This window comes from Monodelphis domestica, chromosome 8, assembly GCF_027887165.1.
Source record: "Monodelphis domestica isolate mMonDom1 chromosome 8, mMonDom1.pri, whole genome shotgun sequence".
Classification (NCBI taxonomy): domain Eukaryota; kingdom Metazoa; phylum Chordata; class Mammalia; order Didelphimorphia; family Didelphidae; genus Monodelphis; species Monodelphis domestica.
Window position 1 is genome coordinate 9,651,981 of NC_077234.1, and position 10,093 is coordinate 9,662,073.

Here is a 10,093-nt window from a genome sequence, read left to right on the forward strand (position 1 = left end):
TAGAGATGGGGGTCCTGGGTTCAAATCTGGCCTCAGATGCTTCCTAGCTAGGTGACCCTGGGCAAGTCACTTAACCCCCATTGTCTAGCCTCTATAGCTCTTCTGCCTTGGAATCGATACAATATTGATTCTAAGTTACAAGTTGAGGGTTTAAAGAAATACTGGTAGGTTGACCTATTAGAAGGTAAGCGCCTTGAAGCCAAGAAGAGTATCACTTCAGTCTTATAGCCTCAGTGGCAGCCAGTGCCTGGCACACGGCAGCCTCTGAATGACTGCTTCAGTGGCCGATTGCCCGGCTGGCCTTCGGACAAAATATGACGGACCACGAGGTCTTGGGGTCCAGCCCTTTCTGGTGTGGGAAGGCCATCTGGGAGCCCAGATTCCCCTTCCTGCTATGGGGAGGCGACTGAGGAGGACTCCGTGGAAGCTGACTGGCTTTCGAGGGCTCGGTCAGCGCTGAAGAGCTTACTGACCATTGCCCTGGGGTAAGGCTGCCCCTTGGTTCTTGGCCTGGGAATCTGGCAAAATGGCCAGCATCCATGGAACGTCTCTGTGTGCCCAACACTGGGTCAGGCTCTAAATGGCCAGGCTAAAGCTGATGCCCCAACGATGCCCCAGACGCGGCACGTTCCTCCACCTTCTTGTACCTCTGTTTCCCCTTCTGAAAAGCGATGGAGCTGGATTGCGGACGTCTCTGCCCCGACCCTGGTCCAGGCCTCACCTTCCCCAAACATCTCCTGGCTCATGTCTTCACCTTCTCCTCTGTATCCTTCGGCCGCCATCTTCGGCAGCCGCTTCCTGAGTCTGTAACCCAAACTCCCTCCGAGGCAAGGCCTCCATTCAGAAACAGCCACTGGGATCCCGGGAATTGGAGCCGAATAAGTGATTGACTAAGAGTGCACTCCGGGGCCACGATGGTTCCTTTCAGGGCGGCCCTCCCTCTCTTCCTCCCTCCCACTGATGGAGATGGTGCCAACACACATGGAAGAGGTACCCCCTGTGTGCCAGGCCCTGTGCTGGGTGCCGGCGGGGTACAATGGCAAAGAGGAAGCATTCCCTGGCCCCCAAGGACCCCCTCTCTGCTAGGGGAGATGTGGGCACTCACACACATTTTGGGGTGACGTATTTAGGTCAGCAGAAAGTGTAAACTGAGTCGTCATAAGCATATTGGGTGGAGAAAGGAAGTCTCCAGAAAGGCCCCGTGTGGGAGGTGACACCTGCGCGGCACTTTGACAAAAGCTAGGCATGGTCAGAAGAGGAGGGAGTGCCTGCCAGGGATAAGGGCCAGCTTGGGCAAAGGTGTGGAGGTTGGAGGTACGATGTCTTCTATGAGAAACACTGTGGAGGCTGGTTTGGCTTGAATAAACCTGGAAGCGCAAGATGAAGCTCCTGTTGCTTTGGATTTGAACTCAGAGGCCATGGGAAGGCAGCAGGGCTCTTGGATCAGAGTGCAAAGTGAGTGGAATCCTGCCTAAAATTGCACAGCCCTTAGCTTCACCTTAGCACAAAGCAGTAGTTCTGGCAAATCCATCCTGAAAATACTTGTGTGCTGGTCCAAAGCGGGGATAAACCTCTGAATGAGGGATCCCAGGGGCCTTGACCCAAAGCCCCACATCTGACAGGCGGGGAAACTGAGGCCCGGGGATTTGCAGTGACTTGTCCAAAGTCACCCAGGTAGTCTGGGAGCCTCAGATGCCAGAGGCAGCAGGCGCACGCCCAATCTGTGGCCAGGCTCATACAGCTGTCCATGCTTCTGCCCCCAAGAGAGCCCTAGAAAGCCCAGGGTCCCCCCTCCATCCCCTGAGGAGGCAGGAGATATAGAGAAAAGAGGGATGCCTGGGCCCGGAGGCAAAGGACTCTGGGTGTGGGGGCGGCCCTTCGCTTCTCTCTGACTCCGTTCTCGGGCTGTACAACGTCAGAACGCCGGCTTCCTGCTGCAGGCTTCCCACCCCACCAGCCAGCTCCCGCCAGCCTTCTTATTGTTGGGGGAAAGAAGTCCCTGACTTGGTTCGCTCCGTTCTTGGCATTCGTTAGCAGCCGAATCTGCGCCCGCCGAGCCCCCAGTTGGCCAGGTTCAGCCGCTGGCTGCAGGAAAGCAGGAAGCCGGCGCCTTGGGCCGCTCTGTGGGCAGAAGGAAGGCGGGAGAGCCCCAGGCAAGGAGCTCGACCCAAGACGTCATGGGGAGCCCGGAAATAAGTGATCTTCCGGGCGATCTCCCGGCCACTCGCTTTAGCCAGCGCCGTCTCCAGCGGCGGGCACGAGGCATTCCGAGCCGCCCAGGAGCAGGAGAGGGGGTCCTGCCTCATGGAGCCCTCGGGTGCAGACGAGCCCTGACGAGGAAGGGGCGCCGGGCCTTTGGCCATCTCTCCCTTTCGGGTCCCCCACCAGGCAGACAAGCCCCGCTCCTGGGATGAGTGCTTCTGCCTCTCCCCTCCAGCGGCACGACTCTAAGACACCTTAGTGCGGGGAGTGGTCCGGCCTAACTCTGAGGATGAACAAGTACGCTGAGAGCTCGCTCAAGGCTTTGGCCAATGGGCGCCCTCCTACCGGCCCGGAGAAGATGACGTCACGGCCCTGGAGGGGTGCAGTAAGAGCTGTTGGCCACGCCTGGAGGGAGGAGGAGGAGGCCAAAGCGTTGGGGTCGGGCTCGAGGCCCTGAGGGCCGCCAGAGGTCTGCATGTGCGCCAGGGGGCTTCAGCCGTGACCTGGGCAGAGGCAGCAATGAGGCTCCTCCACTTCTGGAGGCCACAGGCCGTGGCTAGGAGATGGATAGGATGAGCCGAACAAGGGGTGATGCAGCAGGGATACCCCTGAGCCTCCGCGCTGCAAGTCCCCGAGGCGACAGAGGTCCAGTTGTACTTGGGAGAGAGAAACAGCCCAAATCGCGGCTCCGAAACAGAACAGGCTGCCCTGGTAGGCAGGGGGTCCCCGCCTTGGAGGGGAGGTCTTCAAGCAGAGATCGGAGGGTCCCAGCACCTGCCTGCTCCTCTGCCTAGGCACCCACCCGGTCCTCTTGTGCACCTTCCCAGAGGGCCCTGGTGCTCCCTTCCAGCACTCATACTTGGTGCCTCCTTGAGTCTAGATCTATGTGGGTGGCTCCTGCCAAGGGATGGTCAACAGGAAAAGAACAGAAAACACCCCCAGGATTGGAGGCGGCGTTCTAGGAGTGGGGAGCAGCCTTCCCAAGGCCCAGGCTCCCTGGGTTTGGAGGCGGCGTTCTAGGAGTGGGGAGCAGCCTTCCCAAGGCCCAGGCTCCCTGGGTTTGGAGGCGGCGTTCTAGGAGTGGGGAGCAGCCTTCCCAAGGCCCAGGCTCCCTGGGATTGGAGGCGGCGTTCTAGGAGTGGGGAGCAGCCTTCCCAAGGCCCAGGCTCCCTGGGATTGGAGGCGGCGTTCTAGGAGTGGGGAGCAGCCTTCCCAAGGCCCAGGCTCCCTGGGATTGGAGGCGGCGTTCTAGGAGTGGGGAGCAGCCTTCCCAAGGCCCAGGCTCCCTGGGATTGGAGGCGGCGTTCTAGGAGTGGGGAGCAGCCTTCCCAAGGCCCAGGCTCCCTGGGATTGGAGGCGGCGTTCTAGGAGTGGGGAGCAGCCTTCCCAAGGCCCAGGCTCCCTGGGATTGGAGGCAGCGTTCTAGGAGTGGGGAGCAGCCTTCCCAGATCCGTGCTCTGAGTTCGAGGGTCAGTTACCCAACTTCTCAGAGTCAGCTTCTTCCTCTCTAAGATGGCCATAACGGCACTTCTCTGCCCGCTTCACACCACGGACGGGAGGAAAGAGCTTTGCCCACCTGAAGGCCCCATCAGAATGTGAGTGGACGTGAATGGAAGCCTCGTTTAGAGCCCTTCGTTGCCCCTCTTCCTCTTTCCCAGGGTGAGAGGTCCAAGCTCCGAACGGGAGTCCACGAGGGCACCCAAGGACAGGATGAAGGCACCTCGGCCTCCGGGCTGGGCAGGGGGGCCACAGGCAGTGCAGTAGAGACCCCGGGGAGCCTGGGCAGAGCAGGAGGCCAAGTGGCCGGGGCCTGGGAGGGCCTTCTGCTCAGGGAAGGGCTGGAAGAGGATGAAGCGGACGGCCAAGGAGCCCCGATTCATCCGCTGGTGTTCCTTTAGCAGCTGCTCTATTCCGGGTGCTGCTGGGGACACAAAACAAACATGGCAGCCCTAGGTCCAGGGGGATGGGCTCCCAGGCCTCTCTCGAGCAGGGCCTCGTTTCTTCTGCCTCTAACCTTGGTCCCCGCCAGGCTCTCCCAGCGTTTCGCACAGTGCAGGCTCCAAGGAGGGCCGGACCCTGGCTCTGTAGGTGAGCCTCCCATTCCTTGCCAGCAGTCAGCCCTCCGTGGGCCGTCTCCACACCGTGCCAGGGCCGGCCCCCCTCCTCTTCCCCCTCTGCGGAGTTGAGGCTCCTGGAGGGCAGGGGCTCTGCCTTGCTTGGGGGGGATCTCCGTCCCTCCGGTCGGTGCCCTGTGGGCCCTGTGGTGCAGGCGAGGGAGGAAGAGCCGAAGGCCGGGACAGGACTCTGGGGAGGGGAGAAGCTTTGGGGCAGCCCCCGGCCTCATCTGGGGCCTCCACACAGAACTGGAGCAACGAGAGGTCGTTGCTGGGCCGGTTGGAGTTGGGGGTTCTCCTGCCCAACACTCCGCAAGCCTGGCTGGGCAAATCCTTGTTGGGAGGGCGGAGAGGGGGTGCTCGTTCGGCCCGGCCCCGCGCCCATCCCGGCCACAGTCATCTCAGCCCGTCTCAAGGAAACCAGGAAAAGGCGGCTGGCGGCCTCCATATGGCCCGAAGGAACTCCCTGTGTTTGCTGGGCTGTCACTGGGGCAGGGGGCAGCTAGGGCTGGCGGCTGGGGCTTTGCCGGACCAGAGATTTGTGCTTGGCTTTACTGTTGTGACTGCGGTTTGGAGTCCGGCAGAGGATTTCAGGGCCAGAGCCTCCCTCCAGGCGTCCTACTTGCCAAGGTTCTAACCTCACGGGGCTGCCTGGGGCACTGAGTGTCACTCAGCAAATGACTTGCCCAAGGTAACCCCATCAGAGCGGGCCAGAGGACCCCAGGCTCCCTGATTGGGGGCTGCCATTGTAGCGGCCTCCCTGTCTTCAGCATCCCCCCTTTCTCTGGCCGGTACCCCCACGCTGACAGCAGGCACAGGCTGGGCCTCACGATCTGCCCAAGAGAGCTCCGGGCTGTGTGCTTAGAGCGGACGGCCGCCGGACGCGCAGGGCCAGTCCTGATTCCTTTGCCGCCAGGCCGTGGGCGCTGGCCCACGAGGCAGCGTTTTCTTCTGCAGGAAGTGAAGGAAGGAAGGTCCCTCCTGATCGGCTATTTCCTCTGACATCAAACGAGCGAGCGCAGCCCAGCTAAGCCGCTCCGAGTTTCTTACTAGGAATTTCTCTCTAGGTTTGTTGGGGTTTTTTAATCAGCCACGTGAGGGTGGTGACAGGCTCCGGAGTGCCCACACCCAGGCCCGGGAGCTTCTGCCGAGGCTCGGGCCAGGCCGGGCTTCTGCCCCCTTTGTTTGAGGCCGTTGCCGAGCTCCAAGGTACAAGGTCTGCCGCCCCGGCCCAGCCGCCGCGGGCCTTATTTTATCTTGCAGACGCTTTTTGGCCCCCTCAGCACAATCCCAGACTTTGGTCTGCAACCGGTTAAAAATTGATAGAGGGGAGGCCGGCTTCTCCTTGACTTTGCCAGTTTACGCGGAACGCCCTGCCCCCTTCGCCCTGCCCCCTTCGCCTTCCCGTTCGGGGCGAGGGCTGGAGAGGGGAGCGGGGAGCGGGGAGGAGCAGCCCCGCACCGCGCCCCCCGCGCTGCGCCCCGGCGCCGCCGGCTTTCAGGCCCCTGAACAGCTCCTTCCCGGAGGCTGAAATAAACAAGCCGCCGAGGCTGCGAGTGGAAAAATACCAGCGGCGTCCCTGGGCACATTCTTCAGCCCTCCGCGCAATCCGGCCGCTCCTTCCCATAGGCCTGGGCACGGTCAGGTGTGCAGAAGGCGTGTGCCAGGAGCAAGCAGGGGAAAGGAAAAAGAGGCAGGCCCGACACGCCAATCCAGTTTTTCCACTCCGGCCTCTGCGCAGAGAGCGGAGCAGGCCGGGCCGGGCCGGGCGCGCTGCGCCCCGGCTCCTCTCCCGGCCTGCCTGCCCTCATCTAGGGCTTCATCCCCGACGCCGACGCCGGCAGCAGGCTGGGATTTGCCCCCGCTTCCCCCTTTCCCACTCAGGCTCTATCTTAAGCGTCCCCTCCCCCCCCCCCCCCCCCCCCCCCCGGCATTTCTCTTTTATATAGAAGTCCGGGGAAGTTTGGGAACTGCAGGGCTCTGGGGAGGGGGGGCGGGGACAAAAAAAATCCAACCCCAAACAAGCCCCCGAACCCGCCTAGGGAGGAGGGACACGCCGTCCGCCTTCAGGCGAGCCCCCATTCAGGAGGTCCGAAAGGGCTTCTCTGGGGCCTACCAAGCGCTGCGCCTGGAGCCCAACTCCGCAAAGCGGCCCCTTCCAGGGACCGCGAGAGGGGAGGAGCGCTGGTCACCTTGGGGAGGGGGAGGAGATGGGATCTGAGGCAAATCCGGGCAGAGATGGGCCCGACCTGCCAGGGACGTGACAGCTCGCCCACACCTAAAGCAGCCCTTACTGCCCAGGAGAGCTGGACGACCCACCTCCCACCCACCGCAGCTCCGCTCCCTCACAAAGTATGAGGAGCACGACAGGGAGGCCGGGATGACCCGCTGGGGGGGGGGGGGGGGATTTGGTCTTGCTCAGCCCCACTTTAATGCCTGCCTGCCCTTCGGGGCTCTTCCCTGGGGGAGGGGGCTGGGAAAGGGGCAAAGGCAAGGCCTGGGCACTGCGGAGGCTGGCAGCCACCCACCAGGCTGCCCCTTCTGTCTGGAGGGCAGATGGGGGGAGGGTGGGTGCGGGGCAGCGAGCACAGCTCAGGGGGGCTGCTTTACTTCTGGGGCTGAGCTGGGGGAAGAAACTGAATGGGAAGATCTGTCCTTTTCTTTAAATAGATGTAATATTAGGCCTCGGCTATTGGCATTCGTCTTAAAGTTTATATTTACCCGGCAGCTGTGAGCAGGACCAATGGAGCACTCTTCCCTGGCCCCAGCCCCCACCAGGAGCTGCTCTCTGCTGTTCTATTTTAGGTGGCCACGCTAAGCACCTATTAATTCAGGCCACGGAGCCACATTCCACCCCCCCCCCCAATCTGGTGACCCTGGCCCATCCTCCGTGTTCTCTCCAGGCCCTCCACAAGTGTTCCTGTAGCCACCCTGGAGGTGTCAGGGCTGCCCTGATGCTGCCCCCGGTTCGGAGGGATCACCTGGGCCTTTGACAGGACTCGGGAGACAGCAGAACTGTGCTGGGGAGGGGCGCAACTGCAATGTGGGGGGGGGGGGGATCAGGTATCGGAAGTGATTCTCTGACGCTTCAAGAAATGCTCTTCTGCCCCCTTTTTCTTCATTGCCCCCCCCCCCCCCCAGCTAAGGTCCCCACCCGACACTGATCAATAAAAACAAAGAGCAGCCCCTGGGCTCCTGCTGCTGCCGGCAGAGGCCCACTGCGGTGGCTCCCAGGGCCCAGACCCATGACTAACCGAGGTGATGGAACAGGCAATTTCTTTCCCTCCAACCTCCCTCCTTCCTAGTGTCCCTGGGCTGGCTGGGGGAGGTCGGAACATCCTTCCAGGCTCTGCTCTGCTCTGCAGTGCCCCCATGGGGCCGAGCTCAGCGTGGCAACGGGGAAAAGGTGCCAGGGCCCCGCAGGAAGCAGGTCACTGGGGGCAGGGGAAGGAGCCTGGGGAGATCAGGCCGGGGGCTCAGGAACGCCCAGGTAGAGGTCTCCCCTCCCCTCTCCCGGGAAGCAGCCCCAAATACCCCGGCAGAAAAAGGCAGGAAAGCAAGTCCAAAGCAAAGCTCGTGGGAGGGGAAACATGCCCCATTTCGGGCGCAGAAACTCCGGGAAAATAGGTGGCAGCGGAGGGGCAGGGGGCCAGGGCCTGAACGGCCTGCGGGGAGGAGGCCTTGCTTGCTGCGGAGCCCCATCTGTCAATAAGCAGTCGCCTCTTCTGAATTCTCCGGGTCACATCCCAGCCCATGGGTTTCTTTCTCTTCGGCGCCTTCCTCCAAAGCGAGGCCTGGCACGCTGTGCCCGGGCTGGGGTGCCCTAGGTCGGGGGCGCCCCAAGCCTCCTTGGAAGCCTAACTTCTTATGGGAGAGCCGGGAGAGAAAAACCCCAGCAGCAGCAGCAGCAGCCGCCGCGTCGGGAGCTTTCGCTTTCGTGGCCCGGCCCCTTAGCAGCCAGATAAAAGGATCTTTTTTTTTTTTTTTTGTGGATACTTTAAGGAGGGGGCGCCCAGGCACAACTTTGTGCTGGGCGGCTGAGCTTCCGAGTTCCCTGTTTTTCAATGAATGGCCTGAAGGACCAGGGCTCGGATCAGCGGAGACCAGGAACACGTTGGCCTCTTCGGGGACTTCTGCTCTGAACATTTGGGATGAAGTGTTGAGGAGTCTGAACTCTCATTAGGCGCCATATGTAGAGAGAAACCGACGCCGAAATCAAGGAAGAATCTCCTTCATCTAGGGATGAGTAGGAGGGGAAAAACCCCAACCACATTTAAATAGAGAAACTGTCAGCTAGAACAAAAACAAGCCAGGCCCACAGTGCACTTGGACAGCGTGTTTGCCTTTAAAAAAAAAGTCGCCGCAGCGAGCCCCCCTCCCATAAATCAAATGGAAAGTGCAAAGCCCTTCGGGGCTGAGCTGAGCTGGGCTGGGCTGGGCTGGACTAGGCTAGGCTGGGCTGGGCCAGGCAGCCGCTGAGCACGGTCTGTTCCCAATCCGTGCTCAGCCTTGATCTCGGCCAAGCAGGCCTGGAGAATTCCCTCTCACTGTTCTCTCCCAACTGATTTTTTTTTTTTTTTACAATGCCCCTGATTCACAGGAAAACCAAGAGAAACCAAAAATAGCGATGAATTTATTTGTTCCCGTGATTTCTCGTCCCCCTCCCCCCATTACAACACGAAATCTATTTCCCAAGAATCAACAAAAACGGCAAAAGAGCAAAAGCCTACCACTTACAGTCCTGGAAAGACAGCCCTCAGAGTACTGGGTCCCCCCCTTTTAGAAAGAGCTGGGCGCGGGGGGAGGGGGGGAGATTGGGAAGGAGGAGAACCGCGGGAGGGGGAGCAGCAGAACCTCCATCCCCGACCCCAAATCCCGCTTCTTCCACAAGGTTACAACCCAATAAAAATAGCCCTTCAAACACTGGCAGCAGCCTGCCTGGGCAATCTTCGCCGTCATAATAAATAACAGCCGACGGCAGCGCCCGCGGAGACGAGCCCAAGGCACCCGGGGCTCCTGGGTTTTCGAATCCAGAGCAGAAACTTACGAGGGGCTAAATCCGAAGCCCCAAAGAGGGGTTGCGTCCCGGTAAAAGAAAACACCCACCACCCCGCGACGTCCACCCCCAGTCCCCAGGCCAAAGCCGGCTCCCCAGACCCCCGGTCCCCCCGACCCCCCAAGAAAAGCCGAGCACGCAAACCCACCAACACGGCTTTGCCAACGTGCTGAGATTCTAGGTGGCAAGCTCGCCCTCTGCCTCCTCTGGCCTCTCTCCCCGTGCCCTGGATGCGTGTTTATTGTCTGGCTCGGGAGCCCCTGCCCCCCGGGGGTGCCCTGCGCTCGTGGACGTGGACGTGGTGGTGGTGTTTATGGGCGCGAGACAGGGAAGGAGCCCCGGACCCCGGGCGGGCGGCGCGCTCCCCCCTCTTATGTCACCGAATAGCAAATTAGTTCTCAGAATTCCAGAGGCCGAGCTTTGCTACATTGAAGCGGCCGACGTCACAGAGGAGGCGCCCACGTGACCGCAGTCGAGCGGGCCCTACCACTTGGGCAAGCTCCAGGGGGGGAGCCTTCCGCCGACCCCGCCGAAATTGGGTCGGACCCGCCGAGTGGGGGGCAGCATCGCCTTAGACCCCCCACAACAGGCGCCGGAGTAGCGGAATCCGGGGGTTCGAGGGGCGCGCGGCGGGGCGCCGTGACCCTAGCCCTGCGGGGGTGACAAGGGGTCCTCCCCTGCCGCGCCACAGTGGTAGAGTCGGCAGCTCAAATTCCGAGAA

At 61.5% G+C, this 10,093-nt stretch overlaps 1 long non-coding RNA gene across 1 annotated transcript in view; it reads right to left on the reverse strand.

Annotated features, from left to right (window-relative positions):
* Positions 1–10,049, reverse strand: part of LOC103105635 (uncharacterized) — a 28,091-nt gene extending 18,042 nt beyond the window's left edge. The window contains exon 1 of the long non-coding RNA XR_001624498.2: positions 9,521–10,049. This is a non-coding gene — a long non-coding RNA (uncharacterized LOC103105635). The remainder of the gene's footprint in view (positions 1–9,520) is intronic.
* Between the last annotated feature and the right edge of the window lie 44 nt (positions 10,050–10,093).